General features: G+C 49.9%; 1 protein-coding gene across 1 annotated transcript in view; it reads right to left on the reverse strand.

The window, feature by feature from the left end:
* PIK3R5 (phosphoinositide-3-kinase regulatory subunit 5) overlaps positions 1-9104 on the reverse strand; it is a 99055-nt gene extending 89951 nt beyond the window's left edge. The window contains exon 1 of the mRNA XM_039501887.1: positions 8944-9104. The gene's annotated coding sequence lies outside the window, so the exon portion shown is untranslated. The remainder of the gene's footprint in view (positions 1-8943) is intronic.
* Positions 9105-11184: the final 2080 nt, after the last annotated feature.

Raw genomic sequence — 11184 nt, forward strand, 5'->3', positions numbered from 1 at the left:
CTGGTCCACCCCGGGCCCTCCCCACTTGCCGTGTCCCACCACGAGACCCCCAATCTGCCTGGTCCCTCCTCACACACCCCCAGCTGCTGTGAGACCCCTTTCCCACCTACCCACCCACCGGACTCTGCCACCATTGGCTCGCTGCATCCCTCTTCACACCTCCTGCCCCTGTGGAGGAAAGGGGGTGAGGAGGAACGCAGCAGAGGTCTCTGGGAGGGAGGGGTGGTGTAGTGGAGGAAGACTTACCAGGCAGGCAGCAAAAGCAGGTGGTGAGGGACTCAGGGAAGGGGCAGAGCAGGAAGGGGAAGAGGCGTGGCCACCATGACCCAGGTGTCTGGTGGCGATTGCACCAGGGAAGGCTTAGCCTTCCCTGGCCTTTTATAACCCACCGCTCATGAAGCTACTTCCCATGATGGCCTCAACACATCCAGCCACAGAAGCAGCTCCCCTGGATCAAGCTTTGCCTCCCTGCACTTGTGGCACTAGGCCCAGCCACTTGCCCAAGTTCTGCCCAGCTTCCAGGGGTCATCCATGGATACCCACAGCAGCAACAAAGGAAAGATAAAAGGAGAGGGCAGAAGAAAGGACACATGGCAACAGCTCCACCAGAACAGAGCATGAAGGGAAAACCAGAGTTTTAACATATGAGAGGTACATGTGGGTGGTCCCATCATATAGGTTTGTATCAGGAATAAGTGAAAACAATGATACTGCAATACCATGTAATCATCCCCCTCTCATTATTTCACTGCTCCACTGGCCATCCGGCTTCATTTCTCTCTCCAAAGTGCTCCTGTCTACAATTAAAAGCCCCAGAGACTTTGCACATAAAAGATAACATGGTACGTCATTTCCCTTCCCGCCAATTGGCTGTTCTGTTTGCATTATGGTAGCACACAGAGACCCAGTTGAGATCAGGGCCCTATTCTGCTGGGTGCTGTACATATGAATAATAAGAGACATTCCCTGTCCCAAAGAGACTACAGTCTAAAAGGCAAGACACACAAGGAGGTCAGAGGGAAAAAAACAGAGGATGGTTAAATGAATTGCCCAACTCCACGTAGTGGAGTGGGGAATAGAACCCATATCTCCCATGTGACAGTCCACTGCTCTACCCACTACTCTACGTTGCCTCTTTTTGCTGAATTCCATGGTATGAATATAGAGTGATGACTTTGCCCAATTTAGTTATTTTTAAAAACTAGCTTACATATGCAGTTTGTGTCGGCTTAAGTTCTCTAGTGGTGAAACAAAGACACTGCAGGACAGAATGGTCAGGAAAAAAACCCAGCCCTAATGTTCCTGAGTGGTCTTTTTAAACTCCTACGGTACTAAACAGATTTGCTTGAAATTTAATGGAAAAACAAAAACAAACAAAAAACAAATTAAATCTTTACCCTAAGGCCCTGTTTCTAGAACTCCCTTTGTGTAAACATTTCCAGGGCTGCCCGGGGGGTGGGGCGGGGGGGGAAAGTGGGGCAATTTGCCCCAGGCCCCTCAGGGGCCCCACGAGCCCTGGCCCGGCGGCGCTCTGCGTCTTTGGCAGTATTTCGGCAGCGGGGGACACTTCAGTGCTGCCGAAGACATGGAGCGACTGATGGCCCCCCTGCCGCCGAAATTCTGCCAAAGACCCAGACCACCACCGGGTGAGTACAAGCGCCGCAGCTCCCCCACTTTGCCCCAGGCCCCCTGAATCCTCTGGGCGGCCCTGAACATTTCCCACTGAGAGGGAGCCCTAAGTGGTAACACAGACACTGTTTCAGCTGCTGCTGTCATTGTTATCAATCATTTAGATTTGCTCCTAGCAAGGTTAAACTGAGTGGTACTGAAAGCCATGTCAAAAGCCGAAACCTCATCTATGCTAGGGTTCCTATCACTACTGATCTTTGGCTAAGCCGCTGTAAGCAACAGTGAGAAATTTTTCAAAAGTTCCCCTAGTACAGACAGACCCTGAGAATAAATTGTGATTCTGATCCACATTTGTATTCATGGCTGACAAAGGGGTTTAAACCCAATTTCTCCTGCAAAATTGCATGAATTTCTCCTGCAAAATTGCATGCAACTGCAACTATGGATCTGACAGCAACACCTGTACAGTCTACAGGTGAAGCCACTCCACCTTCTGACCTGGAGATGAGCTAGGGTTAGCATGGTCTTCCTAATTTCTAAAGATGAGGTGGGTTTTAATATCCAACATTCATCCAATTACCCACCCGTGCAAGCCAGCATCAACCAGGGCTCCACAATACCAAAAGAATCAAGGAATTATCTGTGTCACCTTCAGCATTCTCTGGAACAAGAGAGTACAAGAATAGAAGGAGTCTATACAAGCCCAGGTCTGCTTTTTGGATTATACATTATCATAATACAAGGAGCAGCTAGGGAATGAAACATGTTTATATACCAAAGCTCCAGTCCTGCAATGTCGTCTAGATGAGCAGATCCCAGCACACACCTGAAGAGAGGAAGGATGTCCATGGGGTTAGGGTGCTAGGACTTAATAGACCTGGGTTCAAGTCCCTCCTCTATTATAGACTTCCTGCGTCAACTGGCCAAGTCACTTTGGTTCTGTCTCCACTGCAGTCACAGGTGTGACTGCAGCACATGTAGAAATACTCTTGCTATCTTTGATCTAGTTATCTCAAGTCACAACAGCAGCGAAGCTGCAGCAACATGAGCTAGCTGCTTGAGTACACAGTCAGAGTCCTGGATGGGCTTATACAGCCCATGCTGCTGCAGCTTCACTGCTATTGTCATTGGAGCTAGCTAGAGCAAAGCTGGCTCAGGTACATGCCCGCGTGCTTCTCTCACACCTCTGACTGCAGCATAGAGATACCCTTAGTCTCTCTTTTGCCCAAGTCCCTCATCTGTACAGTGGGGATAACAGCATTTCCCTATCTCACAGGGGTGATGTGAGGCTAAATATCCGGCAGGAAGGGGAAGACAAAGATTGGAAGGTGCTCACACTACTCTGCTGAGAGCCTTCGATAGTTCATTGCAGGGGAGGAATTTTAGGACTGAGATGTTACCTATTTTTGCAAACACCTAGAACCTGAGGTCACCACCACCAGCACTCATAAAACTTTTATAAAGGTACTTTACTGATATCAGTTTGGAGTAGGGTGGTAACCCTAGTGAGCCCACTATGTTCTACTAAAAAAAACTCAGCCAGAGCTGCAGCGTGTCTGAGTAATTGGGGCCCGCATGTTGTGTTCAATGAGTTATTTGCAGCCCACTGTGCCCCTGTGGTTTCTTCAGACTACTGTGTCTTTTGCCCATCACCCAGCAACAACAGTGACCCAGACTGGATCCACCTTAAAATGAATCTAACCTGATGGAGAATCTCCTATGGACTCTCAAGTGTCTCAGCAGCAATTTAAGCCCTGATCTTTCAACTGGATCTATGTGGCCAGACCCAAGGAGAGCCCCACATGCCTAGAGCATTCTGAGGGGGGTCCATTTGCACAGATCCAATGCAGGATGGCTGCCTCACTGCATTAAAAAGGCATGATTTATAGTGCTATAATATGTTCAATCAGAATTGCAGTCTTATCTTAACCCAAGAACTGCAACTTCATTACCCAAATGGATCATGCTCCCTCTTGTATTAAGGAGCTCACCCTTCCTCAGTTCACACTGAGCCATTATTTGCCAAGTTTAGCAACACAAAAGCACTGCTAGTGAAGAAACACGTGTGCAGCTTCACTTATACAGATTGCCAGAAACAATGAGAAAAAGGAAATGCCACCTGAAAGGATGAGAACTTGTTTGTGGCGCAGCCTCTGATTCAAGGATATGGTTTAAATAGACACACCATCAGTGACTGAAGGAATAGGTTAAGGGACATACAATGTCATCCAGAGACCAGTTAGAAAGAACGAACTTTGGGAGAAGCATGTTTGATCTAAAAATAAAAAAAGATACAGAAAACTGGAAGAAAGTTACATCCTTCCTAATACAAGGACAGCCGAGAACTGTGTCGCACAGACAGCAGCATTTCAATAGAGCTTTCCCTCTGTGGATCTACAGTGAGGATGACCTATAAGTAGCTGGCCAAGTAACATTTGGCATTTTCCTATTTAACTCAAAAATTGACATATGCTCACATTAGTGGCAAAAATGCACATGTTCTGCTTTTACCTGTTGTTCCCCCGCAAGACCAGCACAACTGGGAGAAAAAGACCACGCTGGAGTTTATTCCTTCTTGTGCATAAATTGATCATCCCTGTAACTGGAGCTTAGCTAACCAATTAGTTACAGGTGTGCATGCAATGCAAACAGTGAGGTTGCACAACTGTCCCAGAGAAGAATTTGAATCTTTATTACAGGTCATGAGGCATGAAAGACAGAACCCAGCTTAACTCTCAGATTCTGGGAGAGATTTCAGGGCCGTCATTTAGATAAGCCACCTTTCTTGAAAATGGAGCACACTGGGCACAGAAACAATCAAGACACAAACATGACAACCCATTTTTTACAAAACCACTTTTCACAGGGGAACTGCAGCAATTTCACACATGAAAGCTCCAGCTACAGTTCTCATAAATATATTTTAAAAGTCAGCTATGCTTTTGCCTATAGAATCTCTACGGGGAGATCATTGAGAGATGGTGATATTGATGATAGGGACCATCTTGCTGCAAATGTAAGCAGCCTTTTAAATGGTAAAGCCTGAAATCAAAGACTAACAACCTAGGAGGAGTTCATGTAGTCCAAAAAACACGTGTTATAATCACTGCTTGCCAAACAGGACACAATTAGTAGGAAAACAAAGTGTTTATCTGCAAGCTTCCAAGAGGGTATCAGAAACAATGAAGAGGAAATACAAAATTAACACTACAGAGGCGCAATTGGCAGCGCACTGCAAGAGCCTGTTCTTCCCCATGAGGCTGCCTATTCAGTAGCTTTCATTAAGAAAATTGCATCTCCGAAGCATTCCTGCCAGCGTCCTTATTTCCTAATGAAGGCTTGCCAAAGAGCTGTGTCTTTTAGCTACTGCACAGCGTACGTTCCATGTTCATCGCTTGCTAACTGCTCAAACCTTTGCAATTAAAACACCCGAGGAGTCCCATGGAAGCATCATTAGGGAGACAAGTTCTCATGCTGGGTTAACTGGCAGGCAAAGACAAGATCATCAAAACATAAAAGCCTCCTTTTGGTGTCTATAACGGGAAGTGAGTTTGGAAACTGCATTTGCTTTCCTCCCTCCTCCCCAGAAGGACAATAAAAATGGATTTTTCCCCAACAACTAGGCCCATGGCCAGGAGAGGGAACAGAGGGGGCAACAGCACAGCACAATGACGGCACCAAGTTGCCTGTGCAACAGCCATTGTGTATCTTTAAGCATTTCACTACTGCACGGCATTCACAGTATGCAAGGCAAGACTGCTACTTCCAGCTACTGCCCATTCACCTGAGCAGCAGCTCAGCAGGCAATGCGGAAGCATGCTGACCAAAACCACACAGCCCTGCAGCACCCGTGAAGTGCATGTCATTCTGTGGTTTCAGGAAGTAGCTGGTAGAGCAGCCTGGTGATTCTAGAGCTAACTCATCACACTTTCATACATTTAAGAGCCCCAGGCCCAGCCCCCTCAGTCACTGGGCTGGTAAAGGATGGCAGTGCTGCAAAGAGAGTTTGCTCAGTTCCTGGAAGGGGAAGGACCGCCACACATCAAGCTAAGAGTGGCATTGATGGACTCTGTTTGGCAATGGAAGATCACCACCCTCCAGGCCCTTCTGAGGAAGGGGAGAGAAAATCTTCTTTGAGTGAGAAGAAAAAGCATGAGATCAGCGAGTGTATCAATGAGCAGCACTATTTCCCAGAACCATCAGGATGAAATTTTCAACCCTAAAATCTCCCCAGCTAAACAGCTCTGTGAACCACACAACTGTGCATCAAAGTTTCAGCTAGTGATGAAAAACACACGTCGACCCATGGAGAGAAGCCAGTGGGGGAGCCCCTGTTTCCATAGGAACCTGATCCAATCCTCTCACCTATTCCAGATAATGGAAATACAGAGCTCTGAAGCATTTAAAGAGGAGCGGAGCTTAAAAGTCAACAGAATCTACACTGTTCCAGGCACGCACTTGAAAACGTTCTTGCAGGGCTCAGCCCATGGTCTCCTCGCCCCATATGCCTTGCACATCGCCCCACGTCTGGGCACCCACTTGAAAGTTTACAAGGAAAACCCCAAGACATAAATTATTCACCCCACACACTAGCAGCAGGTAAATGTCCACTTTATTAAATAAATATCAAAGTTGAAACCTAGCCCCACTTGATCTGTGGCTGTAGCATGCAAAAGCTGCAGGCACTCCTGTCACTGAGCTGACACAAAGATGCCCCAGTCTTGTCTATGCTAGTGTCCACAGTGTTTCTTCCACAAGCGGAGCTACACCAGTGGTGTAATTACAGCTACAGAGTTTGCTAGTTTATTCAAAGCTGCAAGCACTCGTCTGCTGTTGTTAAAGCCAGGCTCTTCTGAGAGCAGTGTGGTAATTTTCCTCTGACGCTTTCATCTAGATTCAGTTCTTCTTTTTCATCACAACGTGAATTTTTATTTATAAAAAGTTAAGTAGAAGCCACAAGATAGTTTCATTTTGCTTCTCTCCCTGCCTCCCATGTAGCTCCTCTGTTTGGTTGCCTATTAAGAACCTCAGGACCCTGCTCCAACATGTTTGCTGTCCCCTCCCATCACATCAGGGATGTCCAAACTTTGCCCAACTGACAGGCTGTGTTGGCATCTCAACAGGAGCCCAAAGGCTGCATCAAGTTTACATGAAGTGACGCAGATAGCAGCTGCCTTCATCTTTAATTCACAGGCACAATCCATGGAGGCTGTGTAGCCAGGCATACAAAGGGGCCTGAACACCTGGACCAAGATGGAGCATTGCATGCTTGGATCTGTTGTGTTTCCACACCACTTCTCCACCGTCATAAAGAGCAGGGCACCTATGGATTGTATAGCAAAGATCCAGGAGTTATACTTGTCCAGCTGGCTGTAATTTGAGCACTCCTGGGCGGAGGGGAGGGGAGAGTCAGGGGATGGTGGGGCTAGGGGCTTCTGCCAGGGCTGGGGGCTTCAGAAGCTCTGAGCCCTGGCAGGTGTGCCCACCTCTCAAACTTCTGAAGATTATCATATGTGGCTCGGAAGATGCCAAATATAAATCTCCTTTATATTTTTATCCTCCTCCCTTCCAAATTTCTCATTACAAACTCTGATCTGAAATTCAGACATCTGCTTCGTGCTCTGGAATTGTTTGTATTCAAATTTCTGCACCAGTTTTCAGAGCCACCTCAGTATTACTATAAAAAAGTGAAAGACTGAAATAGTGTCTTTTCCCCCCAAAATGTAATTTTAAAAAAAAAAAGGCATTTTTCATTTTCCTAAATGGAAGCTTGCAGAATATACATCAAACATATTATTTTAAAAACTCACTCGTGAATAATAACACGGTCGCTGCTTAGCACTACCAGAGATCCCATGACACAGCTCCGCAGGCAACTCCAACTTTCATCTCACACTGTTGCCCCATGACTGCTGGTAGTGACAGCGGGGCACACTGCTACAGACAATCAGCCAGTGAAACTGAGCTGGTGCTAGTAATAGTGTGCAATTTTAACAAACATGCTAGTGGAGATAAGGCCTGAGAGGCTGTGTCTGTATATCTCTTACGCTGCAACTAGTTCAATCAACCAAGTCTTTTCTTCCTATAACATCTGCGTTTAAGCCTTTCTAGGAGGTGGTCAGGACAAGCAAGAGCCTGGATCCAAGCTCCAGCCAGTTGCAGCTGTATAGCGAAGTGATCCTTGCGGTGAAGTTTAACTAGGGATGGGAGATTGACGCACTAAAGGAGAGTAGCTCATTGGTCTCCATTAGATTGGGGGAATTCCTGCCACAGAGAAAGGTGAAGGGGCAGTGTCCAGATTTACACTAGATTGGATGAAGCTCCACAGGGAACAATCCCATGCTGATAAGAACGTGGATGTAAAGGACCTGGTGGGTCTTGTCTGCTTCTAGACTCTATGGTCCTAGGAGTATGATTTACTCCTGTGTCTATCTGGGCAGAGTCCAGAACCACATTCCATTCCCTATGCGCTGTTTTTTGGTGGCTTCTGTCTCCATGTTAGTGCCTACCCCGTCTCCTCCCGATCCCTGCTGCTTCAGAGGGGAAGGCAGCTCCCCTCTCACAAATCACACATGGATTAGGACTGATCAAAAGCATGTGGTCCCAAATGCTCTCCAGGTATTTCCAGGGCTCGGGGCCTGGGAGAGCCAGTGCATTCAATCCTGCCATAACAGGCCACTGATTAACATCCTCCTGCAGTGGGGGAGCAGGTCACTGCTTGCTCTCCCACCTGAGGCAGCAGAGACAGAGGCTCAAAAATCCAGCCACTGCAATGACAGGCTGGAGAGCCCCTGAAACTTCCCCACCCGCCGGCAGGGCTGAGCTGGGACATCCCCACCAAACCGGGTCCCACACCTGGGATGGCCCATAAACAACCCAGGAACTTTTCACACCCACCCGGGCTGGTAGAAAAACAAGCTTCAGAAATGACTCACCTCTGTATCTCACCAGCCGGGGCCTTTCCCCATCGGTCCTGTCAACAGGCGAGACCTCACCCAGCCTGCAAGTCAGACCCCACCCCACGCAGGGCGCCCTTGGCCCGGCTGCAGGGTGCTAAGAGGGTCGGGGGGTGGGCAGCACCCGGGCTGAGGGGAAATGTCCGGGCAGGAGCAGCTGGTGCCTCCCCGCTCGGGGCCCCCCTCCCCAGGTCCTGCCGGGACGCCAGCCCCACCAATGCCCCAGCCGGCCTCCGATCGCCCCCCAGCGTCCAGCCCCAGCCGGCCTCCGATCGCCCCCCAACGTCCAGCCCCAGCCGGGCTCCGATCGCCCCGCGGCGTCCAGCCCCAGCCGGGCTACGGGGCGCCGCTCACCCACCTGCAGGGCAGCTCCCGCCGGGGCTCACTGCCCATCCTGGGGCCCGCGGCAGCCCTACAGCCCGCAGCGCCGGGCTGGGTCTCCGCAGCGAGCCGCTTCCATGGCCGGGATGGAGCCGAGGCAACGCAGCCGCCGCTGGGCTGCACCAGCGAGGGACCGGGACGGGCTGGGCGGGGGCGGGCTGCGGGCTGGCGGGTGGGGCGGGGCTGAGCGGCTGCCTCTGCCCTGGAGCGCAGCCGAGCCCGGACCGGCACTGCACGGCACGGGGCGCCAAGGATCCAGCGTGGGGAGAGAGACCACCCGGGTCTGTCTGTCCGCCACACCGCTGTCCGTCTGGCCCCAGACACCGCTAGATGTCCGTGCTCATACACACGCGTCTGTCTGTCTGTCCCCAGACACCGCTCTGTCTGTCCGTGCTCATACACACTGGTCTGTCTGTCTGTCCCCAGACACCGCTCTGTCTGTCTGTGCTTATACACACTCGTCTGTCTGTCTGTTCCCAGACACCTCCAGCTGTCTGTGCTCATACACACTGGTCTGTCCGTCTGTCCCCAGACACCGCTCTGTCCCTCTATCCTCATACACACTGGTCTGTCCGTCTGTCCCCAGACACCGCTCTGTCCCTCTATCCTCATACACACTGGTCTGTCCGTCTGTCCCCAGACACCGCTCTGTCTGTCTGTGCTCATACACACTGGTCTGTCCGTCTGTCCCCAGACACCGCTCTGTCTGTCCGTGCTCATACACACTGGTCTGTCTGTCTGTCCCCAGACACCGCTCTGTCTGTCCGTGCTCATACACACTGGTCTGTCTGTCTGTCCCCAGACACCGCTCTGTCTGTCCGTGCTTATACACACTGATCTGTCTGTCTGTCCCCAGACACCGCTCTGTCTGTCTGTGCTCATACACACTGATCTGTCCCCAGACACCGCTCTGTCCCTCTATCCTCATACACACTGGTCTGTCCGTCTGTCCCCAGACACCGCTCTGTCTGTCTGTGCTCATACACACTGGTCTGTCCGTCTGTTCCCAGACACCTCCAGCTGTCTGTGCTTATACACACTGGTCTGTCCGTCTGTCCCCAGACACCGCTCTGTCTGTCTGTGCTCATACACACTGGTCTGTCTGTCTGTCCCCAGACACCGCTCTGTCTGTCTGTGCTTATACACACTCGCCTGTCTGTCTGTTCCCAGACACCTCCAGCTGTCTGTGCTCATACACACTGGTCTGTCTGTCTGTCTGTCTGTCCCCATACACATCTATCCTCATACACACCACTCTGTCTGTCTGTCCCCATACACATCTATCCTCACACACACCACTCTGTCTGTCTGTCTGTCTGTCCTCATACACACCCCTCTCTCCCCATACACACCGCTCTGTCTGTCTGTCCCCATACACATCTATCCTCATACATACCAGTCTATCTGTCCCCATACACATCTATCCTCACACACACCACTCTGTCTGTCTGTCCTCATACACACCCCTCTCTCCCCATACACACCGCTCTGTCTGTCTGTCCCCATACACATCTATCCTCATACACACCGCTCTGTCTGTCTGTCCCCATACACATCTATCCTCAAACATACCGCTCTGTCTGTCTGTGTTCATACACACTGGTCTGTCCATCTGTCCCCAGACACCGCTCTGTCCCTCTATCCTCATACACACTGGTCTGTCCGTCTGTCCCCAGACACCGCTCTGTCTGTCTGTGCTTATACACACTCGTCTGTCTGTCTGTTCCCAGACACCTCCAGCTGTCTGTGTATGAGCACACTGGTCTGTCTGTCTGTCCCCATACACATCTATCCTCACACACACCACTCTGTCTGTCTGTCCTCATATACACCCCTCTCTCCCCATACACACCGCTCTGTCTGTCTGTCCGTCCCCATACACATCTATCCTCATACATACCAGTCTATCTGTCCCCATACACATCTATCCTCATACACACCGCTCTGTCTGTCTGTCCCCATACACATCTATCCTCATACATACCGCTCTGTCTGTCTGTCCCCATACACATCTATCCTCATACACATGGTCTGTCTGTCCACACACAGATCTGTCTATCCCCATACACACCACTCTGTCTGTCCTCATACTCATCTATTTATCTAATTGTTCGTATACATATCCATCTGTCCCCATACACATCTATCTATCCTCATACACACCCTCTGTTTGTCTATCCCCTGCCTTGTTCAGCATTTTATATAATCTCTTTTTCTC

The sequence above is a fragment of the Mauremys reevesii genome, linkage group 15 (assembly GCF_016161935.1).
Source record: "Mauremys reevesii isolate NIE-2019 linkage group 15, ASM1616193v1, whole genome shotgun sequence".
Lineage (NCBI taxonomy): Eukaryota > Metazoa > Chordata > Testudines > Geoemydidae > Mauremys > Mauremys reevesii.